Source organism: Balaenoptera musculus, chromosome 20, assembly GCF_009873245.2.
Source record: "Balaenoptera musculus isolate JJ_BM4_2016_0621 chromosome 20, mBalMus1.pri.v3, whole genome shotgun sequence".
Lineage (NCBI taxonomy): Eukaryota > Metazoa > Chordata > Mammalia > Artiodactyla > Balaenopteridae > Balaenoptera > Balaenoptera musculus.
The window spans coordinates 5087162-5107344 of record NC_045804.1 but is presented as its reverse complement, the minus strand read 5'-3'; the positions used below and the strand labels follow the sequence as shown (position 1 = coordinate 5107344).

At 53.9% G+C, this 20183-nt stretch overlaps 1 long non-coding RNA gene across 2 annotated transcripts in view; it reads left to right on the top strand.

The window, feature by feature from the left end:
* The first annotated feature begins 112 nt into the window (after positions 1-112).
* Positions 113-20183, top strand: part of LOC118887084 — a 158901-nt gene continuing 138830 nt past the window's right edge. For both annotated transcript variants that reach the window (XR_005017883.1, XR_005017882.1), the window contains exon 1: positions 113-648. This is a non-coding gene — a long non-coding RNA (uncharacterized LOC118887084). The remainder of the gene's footprint in view (positions 649-20183) is intronic.

Genomic DNA, 20183 nt, shown 5'->3' with positions numbered 1-20183 from the left:
CCAGGAAACAGTTCGCCCCGCTCCCCGCCCTCTCCGCCCTCCCCGCCCCGCCCCGTCCTGGGCCCGGCTGCTATTTAAAGGCAGAATGGTCCGGCCGCCGGCAGAGCGCGGAGGTGGCGCGGGCGAGGCGGTGTGTCCGCGGGGCGTCACACCCCGTAACTGGCAGCCGCCGCTCGGTGCTTCTCACCCGGGTCTCTCTTGCCCGGCGGGCGCCCAGCCCCCGCCGCCCGGGCCCCGCGGACCTGCAAACCCCAGGCCCGGAGCGGATTGCCCTTGGCGCTTTCCCGGGCTCGGCAGAGGGGTTCCTGGCTGGGATCTCTGGGGTCGCGCTGGCGATGCGCAGCGAAGAAAGGCGAGGCGCTGCTCTCCGAGCGCGAGGAGGCGGGATGCGCTCGCCGGGGTCGCCGGGGCGCCGCTGGGGAACCCGGGCCAGCGAACCCAAGCGCGATCTCCGCGGGTCCCGGGCGCAGAGGCCGGGGCTGCCGGCGCTTTGGCCTTGGATGGAAAGTGGGGAATGGGGTAGGGGCCTCCGGACCCCCTAACGTGGATTACTTGGTGCGTCTCGGCCGGGCTCGGATGACCCACAACCTCGTCTCCATCCGTGGATTGATGCACATTCTACCTAACAGTCGAGTCCCTTACCTGTAGGTAAGTTTCCCCGCGATTCGGGGGAAGAGGGGGGATTTCACCCCCTGCGTCGCTTTATGAAGGTCTTGAGGTTCTGGGTTGAAATTTTTGTTCTTGTAATTGACATCTTACCAGAGGTCATTTTAGCCATCCCTCTGCCTCCAAGCGGAGCCGATTCTCCCGGTGGCGGTGGTCATCGCCCATTCTGGGCGCTCTCGGTCATCTCCCTTCCCAACGCCGCCTGGCCGCTGGCTGCCCCGGGGGACAGAGCCCCAGGCTGGGGAGAGGCCCGCGTCCTGGGCGCACCCGCCCGACCCCCCATCGAACTTACCTTCTCACCTCGTCGCCCTGCAGGGCCCGTTACCTCGGGAACTGAGCCGCCTCGGTGAGCTCCCGTCGTCTGTCCACTGGCGACCCGAATGCGATCGGGGCGCAGCGCTTGGAGCCCCTCTCGCCGGGGGTGGGGTGTGAATGTCCCTGGTCCCCCGTCCTGGTTGCTGGTGAGCGGCTTTACTGCAAGGACTGCGCCACCCATCAGGCGGCTTTCTGAACGGGTGGGAGGTAGCAGGCATTCGGCCCAGTGCGTACCCGCGCCCCCCGCCGTCAGTGCAAATTGTTAATGGAAGAGGTTTCCCGGCCAGCGTGGGGAGGGGGCGTAGTCTTGAGTCCTGAGCTGGAAGCAAGCTGCTTCTGAGTCCATAGCGCCCTCCTCTCCTTGTCCTTTTGTGTGCGCGCTGTTTGGAGCAGCGCCGTGCCTGTCACTGAGTAGGTGCAGAGTAGCTGTCTGTTGAATGAATGAGCGAATCCGCCTTGATGCACAGATAAACCGGGGGCCTCCCTCTCCTCCTCCCTCTTTGGCACTTGTCCTCAACTCTTTCCCCCGAAGATGGCTTCCTGGGGGTGCTTTCCCAGATGTGGGGTTCCCTCCCCTCCCTCCAGCCCTGTTGGCAGTCTGTCTGTGATGACCCGTTTCCTGCCCAGAAGTCCCTCCTGCGTAGAACACTTCTGCAAGCTGTCACGGGTCTCCCTTGGACTGTGTGCAGGGTGCCCGTGCCCCCCGTGAGCGCCTGCTTGGGAAGAGGGGGAGAGCAAGGCAGCACGGGAAGAAAAAAGGTGATGTGTGTTGGTACCGCCCCTCCCCCAGGAGCCTGTGCCCCGGCCACACCCAGGTCCGTGGAACTGCCCACGCTGGTGCAGCGTGTACCCTGTGGCCCTTCCCCACCCTCTCTGGGAGAGGAACTGTTGAAATTGTCCCACTGATGGCCGGAAGCCCTGCCTCTGCACCCTGTCTGATTTTAAAGGTAATCCGTGCCCTTTCTCTGTCTTTTATAGAAAACTGCAAAAAAGAGCAAAAATCAGGAAAGGAAACACCCAGTTCCCACAGTAATGCTGGCAATTTGACATATGTCCTCACTGCTGAAATCCTGCAATATATACAACTTTGTTTCCCGCTTTATTCCCCCTCACTTTTTTTTTTTTTTTTGAACATTTCCCCACATAATGACTGTATTCGCTGCAGGCATTGAATCATAGTTTGCGTGACAATTCTCCCATTGTTGGACACCAAGGTATTTCCAGATTTTTACCCTTTGAATTCATGCATTGGTGAGTGTCTTTTGTACGTAAGGATTTGCACATTCTGAATTATTTCCTTTGGAAAATTCCCAGAAATCACTCTCTTTGCTCTAAGTCAGTCATGTCTAAAATCAGAGGAGTGCTCCTCTTGGTAGACATTTACGAGGTGGGCTTGGAGGAAGATTGCACCACTTAGCCAGCAGATAATACCACAGCTGGGAGCCAGAATACAGTAGGAGCCCAGACAATGCTTACTGAGTGAATGCAGTTTTTGTTTCGTTTTGGTTTTCCTGAAGCAAAGAGTTGATCAGCATTGGTTATGAGAGTAACCTGAAATTTGCCTTCAGGACTAGGGTCGAAATTATATTAGCAATGCCAGAGACTAAGATTTACTAGGAAGCTGGATTTAAAATGCTGTCCTTTTAAAAATTATTATCAACTTTTGATTTTGATAGAAATCTAGATTTACAGGAAAGTTGCGCAAAGAGTACACGGAGTTCCCTTATACCTGTCACCCAGCTTCCCTATATGTTAACGTCTTATAGATTCACAGTGAGATGATCAAAGTGGGGGATTAACATTGATAGAATACTTTGAACTAATCTCCAGGCCTTATTCAAATTTTTCCAGTTGTCCCACTAATGTCCTTTTTCTGGTCCGGGATCCATTTCAGGATCCTGCATGGCAGAAAGTGCTGTCTTGTAAAAAAGTGAAAGTTGAGAGGGATTCAGCAGGCTGTCTTCTTTAAAGATCACTGAATTGAGGCACGATTGACATACAGAAAGTTATACATGTTTCATGTCTGCAACTCCTGAGTTTGGTGATAAGTATACGCTGTGAAACTGACACCACAGTCACCACAATCTTTGTCGTAAGCATACCCATCACCTCCAAAAGTTTCCTCCCGCCCTCTTATTTATTATTTTATTATCTTTTGGCGACAAGAACACTTAATGGAAGCTCTCCCCTCTTAGCAAATGTTTAAGTGTACAATATAGGATCCTTAACGATAAGCGCTGTGCTACAGGAGAGCGCTAAAGCTTATTCATCTAGGCAGACGGTCTTTATTCTGGAGAAGGTTCAAAATTGAGAAGTCCATCCCATCTTCTTCCCCAGGTTAACTCACCCCCTCCTCACTGTTTATGGCCAGCAGGGCAGATGAGACCCTCCAGGGTGTAGAGGGGAGAGGACCCTTGACCATCAGTGGGAGAAGCATCTCTGTGTACCCTTCTCCTTCCTTCCGTGGACCTCCCCTGGGAATGAGTCGTTTAGGAGAAATTGGGTTGTAGCCTGATCTGTCCCAGCGTGCCCTGGGGGTGTGTGTAGGTGGATGATGACATCCGGGTGCGTGAGAGCCAGCTGTCAAGCCCCGAACCCGCCGGCGGCGAGTCCAGCGTGCCGCGCCTGTGATTCACACTGCCTGAGCAGCAGGTGTGTCGGGCGCTAAGTGTGCAAACCCAGCAGAGGCAGCGTTTACTGGTGATCTGGGCAGATCTAAGGGAACATGGGTTTCCGCTCGTGCCTCAGTGTGGACTGAGGGTTTTGTCCAGCAACCTTGGGCTGGAGAGGGGGATCCCCCTCTTCTTTAGGGCTGAGGAGAGCCAGCCTGGAGGGGTATTTGGAAACCACCCACGTGGATGGAGGCTGGCCCAGCGTCTTTGCATAAGAGAGCACTTGTGTGAAGTTGAGGAAACTCATGAAAGAGGCCCTTCTCCTGCCACCTGCAACAGAGATCACAGTAGTCCAAACCTTCCACCGACAATACACACGCAAACTCGGGCTGTCTTCTCCAGCTGGGGGTGGCTGCCCGCGGTTAGAGTGTAGGTGATGTTTGTTTGGGATAAGGAAGTTCTGAGGTTACTTAAATCTTAACCAACCAGACTTCTGTTGTCCAGATAGAGTTTCTCATTACTATTAGGGTCTGGTCGCCTAAACGTGATTTTTCTTATACTTCCAGCCTTCCTGTTATAGCTTGTAAACTGAAAGATATTCATCCTCTCTCTCTGTCTCTGTCTCTCTCTCTCTCCCTCCTTCCCTCTCTCCCCTGCCCTTTGTGCACTGGCACAGACGTTTTCTATCACCAGCCAGCTCCAGTGAGGGTCATAACAGGAAGTGTCGGTGGGAGAGGGCTCGGGGATGTTGTGACTAAACAGTCCTGGAACAGCCCTCTGTCTGCACCTGCCTTGTCCCTCTCCTCGGTGACTCCTCATGGGTCCTCCCTGCCCAGCTCTTCCCAGATCAGCATGGACCCAGTTCAGCCAGTGTACTTGGAGCTGCTCCCCCAGCCCCCTGGCCTGCACCCTGTGGTTTGCATAAAAACGAAGTGCTTGGAGAATTTGGTAAAATTCTGAGTATTCTTAGAGACCATCCCCACCCTCCCCCCACCTTTAGAGGTTCTGTTTTGGTACATGTCGGGGGTAGCACTCAGAAATGGGTATTTTTAACAAACACCCCAGGCCATTTTAATACAGGTGGACACTGTAAGAAACAGGGAGTTGATTGACTTCTTGGCCAGCTAAAGCCAGAAATGAGCCTTTTCCCACTCAAGCGTACCCAGCCACAAAGCTTCTCTGTCCTCCTCCTCCTCCAGGAAGTCTTCCCGGATTGCCTCCACCTGGTCTGGCCCCCACATCTACTTACTTGTTTTGTTGGCACAGGTTGTGACATAGAAGTCTTGAAATCTGGTGCCCTTTGTACTCAGTGAAGACAGAAGTGGCTGCATTTGGGTGAACGATAAAGAACTGCAGTTCTGGGCTTTAGGTATAAGATCTGCAGCCTCTCCTCTGGGGTTTGTGAGTTCCCTGGGAGCCTGGGCAGCTTTAAGAGGCAGCTCCCTGGGACATTTGTGTGGCCAGGCAGATCCTGCTACTTCTCTTTCTGGCCAGCATAGTCCTAGGCAATGTCCACTGTCATCGTGGAACTGGTTGGGGTCCCCCACGTCTAGTCAGCACCCCCTTCATCACAGGATGGATGCACTCAGCTCACTTCACAAGAGGACAGGAATGGTCCTGGGTGGATTTCCTCTCTTTGAGCTATGCCACTGGCGAAAGACAGTCTGTTCGAAACCACTCCGGCTCCCTTGCTTTACAGACTAGGTTTGTGCCTGGAAGAATATCTATACAAAACCAATCTCGGTTGATCACATGATATGTGAAAGGCCTGGAGGAAGTTTGTAAGCTACAGGAATGCTGAAGTGGCAAGTTTCTGTCAAAGAATTCTTTTGGTAATGTGAATCATCACCTCCTCCCGTATTTGGTGTGTTGGTACAGGTTTTTACACAGAAGTCTTGAAACCAGTTGCCTTCTGGAGATGGTGAAAACAGAAGCAGCCGCATTCGGGCAAATGACAGAGGGACTGCGGTTCTGGGTCTCCGGAAATAAATCAGTCCCTCCCCTCGGGTCCGTGAGGCTCCCAGGTGTTTGGAAAATGCCCCTTATAGCGTCTGATTTTAATGGTTTTCAGACCCGCCGCCTTTGCCTGAAACGTGGGCCCTTGACCTCATTTCTCTTTAGCAGTTTCCTCCCCTTTCCTTTCACTGGTCTGAGAGCCCAAGCAGGACAGGGCGGGAGAGACCATCTCCGCCTGCCCAGCAGTTCCATCAGATAATCCGTTGGGGATTTCGGCCATGCTTTCTGAGCCACCAATGGAGTATATTCCCTCTCCCTAATTATAGACGCATTTCCAATCCGTTGCTTCAGATTCCCTCGCTCGTTAATTCTGCAAATATTGGTGCCTGCTGGATGGTTCTTTACTTTTTTTTAAGATTTTTTTTTGATGCAGACCATTTTCAAAGTCTTTATTGAATTTGTTAACAATACTGCTTTTGTTTTATGTTTTGGTCTTTTGGCCACGAGGCATGTGGCATCTTAGCTCCCTGATCAGGGATCGAACCTGCACCCCTGGCACTGGAAGGTGAAGTCCTAACCACTGGCCCGCCAGGGAAGTCCTTGGATGGTTCTTTAGACACTGGTGCAGTTGCTTCGGGTCAGCACCTGGGCGATAGTGCTCTTTGGGCCAGTGTTGTGCTTCAGGCGTGGAAAAGAAGGTGTCTGAGATGCTGACCTTTGGGGACAAATTCTTCAGTATGTGAGTGAAACCCTCAGGAGCTCCAAGTGACAGTGATCGTTTCTGCCCTTGTACCTTCTTCACTTAACTAACTTTTGAAAAATTTTAAACCATTTTTAATTATGGTAAGATGGACATAACATCGATTTACCACCTTAAGCATTTTTCAGTGTGCAGTCAGTGGCATTATGTACTTTCACATTGTTGTGCCACCATCACCACCATCCATCTCCAAAACTTCTTCATCACCCCAAACTGAAACTCTGTGGCCATGAAACACTAACTCCCCCAGCCCCCAGCCCCCGGTAACTGCCATTCTATTTTCTGTCTCCATCATTTTGACAACTGTAGGTATCTCCTGTAAGTGGAATCATACAATATTTGTCCTTCTGTGTCTGCTTTATTTCACATCATGTCCTCAGGCTTCACCCATGTTGTAGTGTGTGTCAGAATTCCTTCCATTTTAAGGTTGAATAGTTTTCCATTTTATGTATACGTCACATTTTGTTTATCCATTAATCTGTTGATGGACACTTGGGTGGCCTCTGCTTCTTGGCTATGAATGCTGCTGCTCTGAACGTAGGGGTACAAATATCTGTTCGGGTCCCTGCTTTCAGTTCTTCTGTGTGTATACCCAGAGGTAGAATTGCTGGGTCATATGGTCATTTCACGTTTAATTTTTTGAGGAACTGCTATACTGTTTTCCAACAGCAGCTGCAGCATTTTACATTCCCGCCAGCAAGGCACAAGGGTTGCAGTTTCTCCACATCCTTGACAACCCTTTCCTTCCTTCCTTCCTTCCTTCCTTCCTTCCTTCCTTCCTTCCTTCCTCCCTCCCTCCCTCCCTCCCTCCCTCCCTCCCTTCCTCCCTTCCTTCTTCCTTTTCTAGTAATAATCACCATCCCAGTGGATGTGAATTGGCACTTGACTAATTTTAAATGCAAATTGACTAGGACGGTTAGATTTTTTTCCCCCAGTGTATACTCAGGGAGCCATTGGGATCTCCTTCTCACTTTGAGGAAGAATCTTCACAAAGAGCTAAGAGCCCAGGGAAGTAAGGTGCAGAGAGTTTACGTGGGGGGCCCTCAGCTCTGAGTCTGCTGCATCCATTCTTTCTAAATGAAAACGTTTGGTGATCTAGTGGGTTCCTTACGCCCCCATTATTTGCACTGGAGTCTTTCAAGTGCTCTTATGTCCCTACCCCATCTGGTGCCACCCCTCAACCTGTTGAAATAAGTGTCATCCACATCTTCCAGAAGAGGATATTAAGGCACAGATGAGTGAAATGACGCAGCTAGATACCGACCCAGGAGAACGAGCCCCTAACCCCTCACCTCTCATACCTGTGAAAAGTGACTATTTTTTTAGTGTTGGTGGGGGAGGGAGGGGGCAGGGAGGGCTGGGGAGACAGAGGTGGGTTCATGATCTGAGAGAACTTCAGGGAGAACCCTCTCTGTCCACGTGTCCTGCATGGTCACATTGCATATTTGAAGTTTGCTGAGTGTGGGTTTTTTTGGAAAAATAAATTGCTTTTCCATAGAACCCTTTTCTGTGTAGTCGAGTGTCCTAAGACACGCCCTTTTGAGCCTGGGGGTGAGATGTCAGATTTCTACGGCAGCTCTCACGGAGCCCTGGTTCGGTGCCTGGATTAGGATGAGCGCCTCTGGTCTCAGGTTTTCTTCCCAAAGCTGTGCTTGAGCCCTGAAAGCTCTGTCTGATCCCGTTTCTCATCCGACGTCCCAAGCACATGTGTCCGGCCTCACGGTGGGCGTAGGGAAGGCACCAGCAGTAAGTGGTTTTATTGACCCCGGGGGCCGGGTGGTCTGCTCCCCAGATGCGGGGCGGCTTTGCCTCTCTTGGCATCTGTACCTTCCCCTATGCGGTGGGCGGAAGGTGACCTTGTGTTTCTGGAGCCACCATGAATGTGGTTCTTTTTCATTTTTATTTTTTTATCATGATTTTTTTAAAAAAAATTTTAAAATGAAGCAATGAGAAACAACGCTGCCATTCCTATGGCTGGGGTGACAGTACAGGATCGTCCCAAGCCAGGAGGAGGCTTTCTTCTCTATGGGGGAGTTGCCACCCCGTGACCCCTGCCCGCGACCCTTCCTCCTCTGGCTTCACACCGGGCGTGTGTCGTGGCCCCAGGGTCACGCAGAGGGAGTTTCTCTGAATCGAAGGGAATCCGTGGCCACTGGCCAGCCAGTTGGGAAATATAGATGTTTGGGTTTTTAATTAAATTTCCGAAATGGGAACCAGGAATGTGGTTAGCCAGGGAGCTGAGATGGCCCTGGCTTCTCATTCCACCCCGGCCACTGGGCTTTTCCGCCTTTCCTGGAATTGCTTTCCTCTTTCACCCTGGCCCCTGGCACCCCCCCTTCCCCAGCTCCTTTCCTCTTTTCCAAACGTTTGTCTCTGCCCTTGTCACCCTGGGCAGCTGTCTGTAGGACACTGACGTGGGGGAGATGCTTGTGTGGCCACGTTCACTGGTCAAACTGGCCGTTGGATGTTGCCTGTCCCCAAGCAGCCCTATTCCTTCCACATCCCCACATAAGGGATCCACCAGCCAGCACCGGCAACCAGGAGCGCTGTTACATTGGGAAGAGAGAGAAGCCAGCCTCCGGCGGATCAGAGCGGGTGGTCCAGAGCCCATTTTCCTTGGTCCTTGCCGCCCTGGGTGTGGGCACTCTCGTCTCTGACATCTGGGGCTTAGAGAGTTTAAGGAACATCCTTAAGGCGCCAAAGCTTTGAAGGATGGAGCCACGGTTCCAACCCAGGTCGCGGTGCGTGCCCAGCACTGGGGCCACGTCCCGCCCCAGTCACCAATGCATGTGTGACCTTGTACAAGTCACTGAGCCTCTCTGCATTCAATTCCTCATCCATAAAAGAAGGGTATTTTTAGGTGGGTCACTTTTAGCTGCAAGTTTCAGAGAAACCAACTCTAACTGGCTTTAACCAATGAGTTTGGGGTTGTCCACCTAACTGTGAAGTCTAGGTGTTGTGCTGTCGGGGGATTTTGTTGGCTCTTTGTTTTTCTCCTCTTCCTTTCATTCTTAGCTTTACTTCCCTAGTGGAAGCAGAAAGAGCAGAAGCATCGGCAGGCCCCCTGCCTCTGCAGATCCGGCAGACGCAAGAGGATGCCTTTGCCTCAGCACCCCCGCGTGACGACCCGGGAAGTGTGCTCACCCTTGGACCCATCCCTGTGGCCCGGAGGTGGAATGCCCTGATTGCGTCCTGTGCTCACGTGCCTCACACCTGGGTCTGTGGGTGGAGGCAGCTTCCCTCTCCAGGGCCGCGGGGGTTCTGCAAATCGGGGTGGGAAAGATGCAGAGAGACAACACCAGATGTTTGCCGTGGACGAATTGGGCTACTGGATAATACAGCAGAGCGTTTTAAGGTAGGGGCAGGGTATTGATTCTGTTTACCTTTGGATACGTAGGACCTGGGAGAGCGCAGGGCAGGTGAATGAACCTCAGCAGTTCTTTCCTCTGAATTTCTGAACCCGAGAGTCCATTTTTTCTTTTTCCTTTTTTTTTTGGCCGCACTGCGCAGCATGTGGGAATCTTAGTTCCCCGACCAGGGGTCGAACCCACGCCCCCTGCACTGGAAACACGGAGTCTTAACCACTGGACCCCCAGGGAAGTTCCGAGGGTCTGTTTATTCAAGGGACATAATGTCGCTCCATCGGGGAGCTGGGAAGTCCAGCCTCCCAGTGCATCGCCCGCGACTGGGTTCCCATTTCCCTGCACAGAAGGGTTGTTCCTGGGAATAGCAGCCACTGCTTAGAGTGGCCCCTCTCACCGAGCTTTCTTCAAAGCGAAGAAAAACACCTTCCCTAATTCTGAGCACCTCTTGACTAGTGGCGTTGCTCCCAGTCTACCTTGCAGGGGCACGTGTGTCCCGTACTGGGTAGGAGAAGCCCCATGACGGGAGCTGGGGCCAGAGGATTTGTGCCAACTTCTCGCCGGGCTCCTGTGTTTGGCAGCCCAGGGAGGAGACGGGCTACCCCGTTTGGTCAGATGGAGGGCTCGCTCTGGAGCGGCCTTCCAAGTGGATCGACGTAGATGGCTCCATTGTGTTTGCACATCCCTGGGCCAGCTTGTGCCCCAACTTCTGGGGGATCCGTGTTAGAGACACGGCCTTGCCCTCCAGGCTGTTGAGCTCAAGGTGGGGGACCCTATTTTCCTTGCTTTGTCCTCACGGTACACAGGTAGCCTTTGTTTAAGAAGCTGTGACTCATGCTTGTGGGTTGTACGAGCTCCTAAAGGAAACCTTGCTGCCCTGGCAGGTGCTCCCAGCCGTCCTCATCTGCCATCGTGCGGAGAAAAGCTCCTTGTCATGGTGATAGGTTATTTCCACTCTGCGGCTGGAGTTTCGACAGCCTTTTTAGGGAGGGTGGTGGAGTGGGAGGAAAGGGGATGTGCGAGGCGATGACGTCCCAGGAGGCTGCTGGCCGCTGTATTTAGCGTTGCCCCATTTCATAGATGAGGAAGCTGAGGCTTCCAGGGCTTAAGCTACTCGTCCAAAGTCACCTTGCTGGTCGGCGGCAGAGCCCGAACTTGATCTGCTTCCAGGCTGGCACGTGACTGTCTTCATCCAGCTGCAAGCTTGGCTCCCTGCTTTTTCTGAAAAGTGCTAGAAGTCACAAATCACGTGGACTTGATAGCGGCTCTAGAGCTCTCACCCATCCTTCACTTCTTCCTCCCCAATAACCCACCGATAAGTCTAAAGCAGTGTTTCTTCCTCCTTCTCCTGGTGGAGGCAAGGCCCTGCGTCTTTTTTTTTTTTTTTTTTTTTTTTATTTATTTATTTTTATTCACACACACACACACACTGTATTTTATTTTTACAAGACATAAATAGACTGACACCAAGCATTGTACATGGATGACCACAACAAAAGCAACAATGATTGCAATTACCAAACATGAAACACACTCATACTATGTCATAATATTGACATTCAGTCCAATAATCCTCCACTGTAACAGCTCCTTTACTTTGCAGTGAAAATTGATTTGTATATTCTTTAAGGCCCTGCGTCTTTCTGGGAGTGGAGCTGGAAATAGACTGCACTCTTCTCTGCAGATGGGACAGCGAATTCAATGTGAAGACCGTTAACACCAAAATTAACTGAAAGATGCATCTACTAGAGTTTTCCCTGATGAGGAATTCTCCGGAACTGCTCTGCAAGGTCTAGGCGTTTCCCCCAGGTCTCACTCTTCTGCTTTGCCATCCTCTCGTTCCTCTCTACAGATGTGAAGTCTGCTTTGGAGAGCTATAAGTCACTGCACACCCCTACTGGCAAGCACGGAGTCAGGATCCAGTTGCAGGTCTGTTTGTTTTTCAAACCAGCAGATTTCCGCATAGTCTGGTCCTGACTCTGTTCACTTAGGAGATGCACAAGTCCAAACCGTGCGTCAGCCTCCTGTCCCTTGTTACTGAAATCCCACGGAGGATGCTGAGGCCAGGGCATACGAGTTGGGTTCCTGTCATGTTTTCCATCTCGCGCAATTGTGGGCAGGTAGAGGATGACTCTGGGGATAAAGAGGGCTTGGAAGGGTGGGTGCGTGTATCTGAGTGGGACAGGAAAGCAGACTGGCCCATTGTCCCGGCATTCGGTGGAAGTGTTGTGTTGAGGTTCTAACGTTTGGTCACTGGAACAGCGCTGTGCACACTTTAATCCATGAGCTCAAAGCTTAGCTGCGCTTGCAGAGCAGACCCATGGCCAGTCTTGCCCTTCTGATGTTATACTTGGACATTGGAGAGAGCTGCTGATGCTGTGCCATCGTCACCTCCAAATGGGATAAGGATCAGGTGAGAAATTGTTGCCCCATCTAAGCTGCACTCCCATCAGCCGCCGTGTACTCTGTCCTTCGCACAATTAAGAGACCCTTTTAATGGACGTGGTTGGGTGGGGTGGAGGAAGGAGCCTGTGTGTCCTTGAGGTTGGAGGACGCAGATGGGAGGTGGAGCACGTCTCATTTATTGGACCAGGTGGACTGAATCTTGGATTTCTCCTCCCACTTATTCTCTCCCCGCTTCTTGGCTTAAACCCTGTGTCGATTTTAAAGAAATGGACCAACTCCATGGCTCTGTCTGCTTGGCCTGCAGTTACAGCTTTGCTCGGATGTTGCTGGGTTTAATTGGGGAGGAAAATTCCCATTTTCTACCCAAGAGGTCCAATTCACTTTTGGCTTTCTTCTTGGAGGTGCAGAATTTAGGTTGCAGCCTCCATTGGCTTATGTGCGATGACTTATGTAAAGTATGTCCCCACGGATGTGCAAGGCAAATATGGCAAATGACCAGCCCCAGGAACCTCTGTTGGCTTGAGTGGGGCGGGGTCTGGGGAGAGGAGGCGCTGCAGTTAGCTCTTCCTTCCTGGGGTCTGCGATGAGCTTATCTCAACCCGTTCTTCCCTGTGACCTCTTCGCTGCTCCTTTCCTCATGGGCTGTGTCCTTCCACTCTCCTTCCCTGGACTCTCTCAGTGCAAGGTCAGTGACATTCACCAGTGCAGGGGCCATAGAATCCAATATTCTTGCCCGGTAATTGCCCGGATTAGACTTGAATAAACTCACCAACCGGGCACTTACTGTCTACTTTTGCAATGTTTTCTTTTTCACCCAATCTTTCCTTTCCTGAACTTCTACAGCACTGATAACCTATAACATTATATACTGCCTGCCTAATACTATATATTGTTTCACATGCATGGATCTTTTTTCTTCAATGAAATCAGAGGTGTGCATTCTCCGATTTCATAGCAACTGGCCTGATGCCGACTCCAGTGAAGACAATATATACTCGGTGACCTGACAGGTCCAAGGCCCACACTGTTCTGCCATTTTGCTGCTCTGTGTCTGTGGATGCTGGGTCCATGGCCTCTGGCTAGATTATCCCAACACATGCCATTGGAAAAACAGCTACGTGTCTTGCTTTCAGAAGGTGTTACTGGTCTTTGCTTGGTGTGGTGTCCTGAGCACGTGTCTCTCCCTTGTGCCGTAAGATGGTCGCTCAGCCAGGAGACCTGGTTTCTGCCCATTTCAGTCTCCAAATTTGCCTTGTGGTTTGGGCCAAGTTATGTCACATCGTGGGGCCTCAGTTTCCTCCCTGCGTACTTTAGGTGTGGACTAGGTGACTCCTTGATTTATTTCAGCATGGAGGATGAACAAGGATGTCTCCTTGTTTCCCTCACTGTTTTGGGCAGGTGACCAGGAGCAAGGTGGGGAAGAAGAAATGCCTGATCCCTCCCAGTGGGCACACCGCTCCCAGCTCTCTGTGGAGCACAGCTTGACTTCTTGGAGAAATGCTCAGTTCAACTTAAACGAAATCAAAACATACAACAGGCTCGCAGGGCAGTCGTTATAAAACGTCATTTGTGATAGTTTGGGATGTCTTCAGAAATCTGTTAGGGTGACCCTGTACCAAAATCAAGAACTAGAAGAATAAATGACCCTCCTCTCCCTGTGGATGGAGAGAATTTTATTTATTTAAGGGCCTTCGGGGGCTCTGCTTCCCCCTTTCCCAGAGTGAACGTTTGGACTCAGACGGCCTTCCAAGGATTGATAATGGAATAGAGGCCCTTCACGTAGGAAAAAATGTGATTCTTTCCTGCTGGCTGGAGGGTTCACATCCTGGATTTGGGAAGCAGACTGGGAACCTGTAAAGCAAACAGATTCGAGTAGAATTCTTTTTTTTTTTTTTTGTATCAAATCTTCATCTTTTATTCTGAGCAAAAGCAGATGTTTACAAGAGTCAAGTTTGAACAAGATTGACATATTTAAATCATGGGATAACATGGCCATACCCTTGGCCGCATACATCAGATGAAGTGGGGTTTTTTTTTTTAACTTTTTCTTTTTTCTTTCTGTTTTTGTTTTTTTTTTTTTTTTTTTAAATTCTGCTCCATGGGGCCTCTGATCTGCTTGCCTATCTGTTGCTCTCAGGCTGAGATGCCTTGTTATAACCTGAATTGTTCTGGGGAGTGAGAAGGCCTCACCACACCCCCTCTCCTTCCCGCCCTGACCTCCCTCCCTTCCTCTTAGGGAAAAAAAAAAAAATTCCTTCCCCCTTTCAGCATCTGTGTCTTTAAGAATTCCCTCCATTGTAGCCCCGGGACAGAGACCCTTCTGTGAGAGTCTGTCGGAGGCCTGTCCTCGGTGACACCCCGCCCCCCATATTAAAAGACCATCGGAACAAGCTCCCATTCTCCTCTGGAGAGGGTCCCTCTGTCCCAGGCCAAGCGACTCTTAAGGGAGCGTTTATCCTGGGACACTCAGTTTACAAAGCCTGCTGGAGTGTCAGATAAACTCACTCAGACCCGCCGAGGAGGGGAGAAGGACAAAACTCCCTTTATTTTCACCCCTGCATGGAGACCGGCAGAGACTTCGTGCTGGACATGGGGTGGGAGGTGGGGTCTGAGGAACCTCGGAGGGGGCTGCGGGAGGGTTAGGGGTTTTTATCTTATCATTTTATTTTGGGGGGAAATCTCAGCGTGGGGCAGTGGCTGTAACTCTGCTAGAATTACCTCCCCTCTCCTCTCTAAATCGCTGGGATGCTCTTTGGCAAGTTTCTCTTGGTTTGCCAGGGAGAAGTTCCTAGTTTCAGTTATCTATTTGCATTAAAAAAAAAAAACCCAGAAACACCTCACCCACTCGGTGGGCCAGGCCCCAGCTGTGTGTGTGTGTATGTTTAGAAGATGTTCGAACTGAGGGACTTTGGGTAGCAAACATCATGGATAAAGTTGGCCACCTGGGTGCGTGTGCGCCCGTTTGCCCTGTCGGTGTGCATCCCATCTAGGGGGGTGTGGGTGTGTGGGCACCCCCTGCTTCCCCAGGTGGCCGTACCTGTCACTATGTGGTGTAGCCCTTTTTAACTACACGGTTCAGAGCTTTTCACTCAGTCATGTAAACGAGAGGTTTCCGTGATCAGCTCTTCACATTGGGCTGTCATTTGTGGAACATGCTGAATGCCCTGCACGTGGATCGATGTCTCAGTCCTTACAGCGTCTTCCAGACCTGGAATGCTAGGCTCAGAGAAGGAAAGCATCTCCCCTAATGTCGCCCAGCAGTGGAATGCTTGAGCTTCCAGCCCTGCCGTGTCTGATTCTAAAGCCTCTGCCTGCCCTTGCCTTGCTGTGTGTCATCGTCTGCCCTGCGTCCCTGGTACCGTGTGCCCTTGGAGGGCTCAGCGCCCCGGGCACCTGCTCCTCCACTGGGCAAGCGGCAGAGAGGCTGGAGCCCGTGGGCTCAGTTGGGACTGGGAAGGAGGCGCCTGGCTGCTTTGGCAAACAAGAGGATTGGGAAACCTTGCTGGAGTGTGGCCGAGAAAAAGCCTTCCCCACTCACGTCTTAGAGAGGGGAACCCTGACCCAGCTCCCGGCCCCAAATCTGTGCCCCCGCTCCTCTCATTTTCTTGTCTTGGGGCGTAGCGGTGGGCCCTGGGGATCGACCTGGGTGTGTGTGAGTCGGGGGCCGGAGGGCTGGCTCCTGAAGTTCCCAGATTGCCTGTGTTCTACCCTGCAGCGCACCCTTCCTCCTTCATCCGGGGGTAGGCGGCCTGGAGGAGCCAGGCGGGGGTCTGGCGGTGGCGAGAAGGGCCTTCCCAGCCGGGCTTGAGTCCGTGCTGTCATGTCATAGCCGCGGTCAGGAGTCCAGCGGCAGGAGGCTCCCGGGCCTTCCCCTGGTTCGGCTGAGCCTGCCTTATCCTCTTGGGCCTGCGCAGAGTGTGAACTGGGAGAGCCGCCCCCGAAACGCTGGGCAGTGGTGGAGGAGAGACCTTGGTGAGACCTTGAGCTCTCCTGGGCTCTGCAGATGGACATCCTGCCCAGGGAGGGGCGGATCTCAGAGCATGTTCCAGGCAGCGGCGTGGGGGAGAGGCTGGGGGAGAGGCTGGGGAGGGTGGATGGGGGAGAGGCTGGGGGAGAGGCTGGGGAGGGTGGATGGAGGAGAGGCTGGGGGAGAGGCTGGGGAGGGTGGATGGGGGAGAGGCTGGGGGAGAGGCTGGGGAGGGTGGATGGGGGAGAGGCTGGGGAGGGTGGATGGGGGAGAGGCTGGGGGAGAGGCTGGGGGAGAGGCTGGGGAGGGTGGATGGGGGAGAGGCTGGGGGAGAGGCTGGGGGAGAGGCTGGGGAGGGTGGATGGGGGAGAGGCTGGGGAGGGTGGATGGGGGAGAGGCTGGGGAGGGTGGATGGGGGAGAGGCTGGGGGAGAGGCTGGGGGAGAGGCTGGGGAGGGTGGATGGGGGAGAGGCTGGGGAGGGTGGATGGGGGAGAGGCTGGGGAGGGTGGATGGGGGAGAGGCTGGGGGAGAGGCTGGGGGAGAGGCTGGGGAGGGTGGATGGGGGAGAGGCTGGGGGAGAGGCTTGGGGAGAGGCTGGGGGAGAGGCTGGGGAGGGTGGATGGGGGAGAGGCTGGGGGAGAGGCTTGGGGAGAGGCTGGGGAGGGTGGATGGGGAATTCAGCGTGGAGCCAAAGGGGCCCCCTGTGACGAGCAAGCTGGGCTCCGTTCCGCGGTTATCTGGACCTCGGGCACCAGTGGCTGCACACAGGACAGTTCGCTGGGTGGAAGGACAAGCAGGGAGGGGACAGAGCTCTTGTCCTGGGTGGGGGCGGGGAGTGGGTGACGATGGGCACGAGGATAGCGCCGGAGGGTAGACTCCCTGGAGAAGCAGCAGCAGCCTCGCCTTGGGCCGCTGGAGGGAGGGTCTCTGCATCTTCGGTGTGTCCCTGGACCAGTCTTCCAGAACCAGACCCAGAAAATGCGAACTACTGGCCTGAAGCCCCTGCCGATCCCGGGAACGCTTACACCGCGATGGCACCGTCCACCGGATGGGGCCAGATGGCGGGTGGGTGTGTGTTGGGCTCCCACCCTGTCCCCCTGTCCCTCCTGGCAGGGTGGCTGCCTTGGCAGGTGTGCCCCGTCCTTTCTTTCCCGTCACCAGGCTGTGAACCCTCATTTCATCCAGGTGGGTGTATGGGACCCACTCCTCACATGAGCTTTGGGTTTCACTGATCTCCAGAGGGGTGCCACAGAGGAGAGGGCCGGAGTCATGTTGGACCCTGGTTCGAAGGCTCTAGGTCCCAGTCTTAGCTCGTTCCTTCCTGGACGAGTGATCTTGGTCAGGTTCCTCTACCACTCTGTGCTTCCATCTGTAGGCAGGACAGCAGGGGTGAACTCTCAAGTCCCGTCCAGCCCTACGCATAAAACAATTGCGTTTTAGGATGTGCCCGCATGTGGCTTCCTGAGTGTGTCTGGGTGTGTCCGTGGGCTCATCTGTCTCCCGGCTCTTTACTGGCATCTCCCCCTGGCTCAGTCGCTCCTGCCCTGGGTAGTATGTCACCCCTCCCTGCACCCTGCCCAGAGGAGGGCTCTTGCAGTGGCAGCAGTGAGGACGCAGAGCCCACTGGCCCATCCGGCCTTGCCGAGGGCCGTCAGAGCAGGTAGAGCCGGGTTGGGGTCAGAAGTCAAGGTGCCCATCTCCTGGGTGGTTGATTTCTCCTGACTGGTGGTTGGTGCACGGGCTTGCTGAGTGTGGGGTCGGGGCCCGGAGCAGCTGGCTGCGGAGGTTGGGCAGCTGCTGTCTCTTTCTGGTTTCTTTTTCCCTCAACGAAAACTGGAGGCTCAGGGGACCGTTTATAGACTCCACAACAGTCCGTGCGCGAATCTGTGTTTGGGTGGCGTGACGTGTGTCTCGTATTTCGGCTCCTGACCCCGCACACGGGCACATCCCACACCCAAACAGCCCAGAAGCCCTCCTCACTGATGATCACCCATCCCGGGGCGCCTGCGGTCCCCTCCAGACGGCGCCTGACCGACCTCATCCACTGGACCAGTGGGGAGAGAAGTCAGGCTGTGCTTGTTAAGCTTCCCCTACCCACTTCGTCATCGACTTTGTCAAAGGGCGAGGAAAAGCCTGCTTGCTGAGGAAAGACGTGTTTTGGAAAACTCACTGAGCATCCTTCCGCGGCACCGGTGGCCACCTTCCCCGTTCCCTTCCATTGCAGGCTTGAGCGGGAGGAAGGGAGGAAGGGCCCGGCTCATGGACGTCGCTCACTGATGCAGCGTCTCTCTGGACCAGATCTTCACCTGATAGCACGCAGACGGGGAGGCACCTCCAGCACAAGCCGGTTTCTCTCCCCGCTTGACATAAGCCTCCTGTTCTTTGGCTGGGGGAGGGCGGCACTTAGCACAAGGGAGACTTCAGACGGGACGAGACGGGACGGGACGGGGTGGGGGAGCTGGGCGGGCGAGCAGGGTTAGTGGCAGGAGGTGCGGAGTGTTGTCATTTATTAGGTCTATGGAAACAATACGGGGTTTGTCTCCAGGGTATGGTGGTGCCCGAGGAGGCCGGCCAAGATGGGCCCCAGCAGAAAGAAAACAAGCACAGGTTTGACGAAAATGTGGTGACCCCGAGGAGCAGGGAAAAAAGCACCTTTGTTTCGGGAGGTCGGGGCCCGCGAGGGCCGGGGGCAGGGAGAGGGCGTGCAAGGAGGACACGGGTGTAGAGAGAATCGCGGCTTCTGTCCCCTGAGCCTGGGCCCCCGAAAGGGGCTTGAGAAGCCGGGGACCCAAGCTTGGTGGAAGTTTCCTGGTGGCCGGTCCCGATGCCTTGTATTCTGGGGCAGATTCGGGGGAACCTCTTCCTTATCCGCTCTGTTCCTGGAGAAGAGACCTGGGCTTTGGGGGGAGAGGATGGATAGAGGGTCTGCCTTGACGTGGAGGCTTCTGGTGGGCTGCAGTTCCGCCTGTCGCTCAGGGTGGCTGGAGAAGCCCCCATGAGCCGGGTGAGGCCCTGTGGGATGTGGGGAGAAGGGCGCTCCCCTGGCCTCACGGTATAGACGGAGACCTCAGGTGTCTGGAAGCAGCAGGGAGACCCTCCAAGACCCCCCCCCCCGCCCCCGAGCACCTCCCCACGATGTCATCTTTCCACAGACGCCCCTGCTGCCCCCGTGGACCTGTATCCCCAAACCCAGTGACTCAGACTTCTAACTCATGATTATCTGCTTTTTAACCCAAGGGGCTGGTAGGCCTTAAGTAGTTTCCCATCACCCTTCTCTCTTTGGCAGAAGGTAGGACCCTGCGGTCCTTGGAGAATTAACTTGCCCTTGTTCATGTGATGGGTGCACGTGGCGGCCTCCGCCAGGCGTGGCTGCCCCCCTGGGGGCGTCTCCAGTTCCCCAGACCGCAGCCCTGACTGCCTGTAAGAGGCCCGCGCCGGGTGAACTTGGACTGCCGGCCACCCGCCCGTGGGAGCCGTGATGGGGAGCCCTGGTGCTGGCTGTGGACGCTCAGCTCCGGGACAGCCCAGGGGCCCGTTTAACCCCCTTGAGGCTGCCTCTGACGGGAGAGAGAGACATGTGGTCTGAGAAGGAAGTGCTGCAATGTTGAGGTTGTTATGACCTCAGCTACCATCGAGAGTTAATAACAAGCACTAATGGTATTAGCTAATAATAGCAATTGCTGCTATTCTGTGTTCCAAACATCCATCACTCTAGGACAGACACACACTCATGCGCACACACGTGCATGTAGGTGTGCTCAGACACGCACAGACACACACACACACACACGCTCATTTATTCCTCAAATAACCTTATAAAGTAGGTGTTACTATCGTCCCTATTTTACCAATGAAGACACCGAGGCACAGAGAGGGCAAGTAACTTATCAAAAATCACACAGCTGTGAAGTGGTACAGCCTGGCCCCAAACCCAAGCCCTTGGGCTCCGAGCACCAGGCGATGTTGCCAGTGACCTGGTGGGCTGCTCTATGCCAGGCATTCCGTGGCTATGTCCACCCTCCCGATGGCCCCGCGAGGGCTGTCATTTATCCTCCTTTCCCAGTGGCAGAGCCTGCCTGAGGTCACAGAGGTCGCGGGACTTGGCTCAGGGTCACCCACTTGGCAGCCCAGCTCTGTC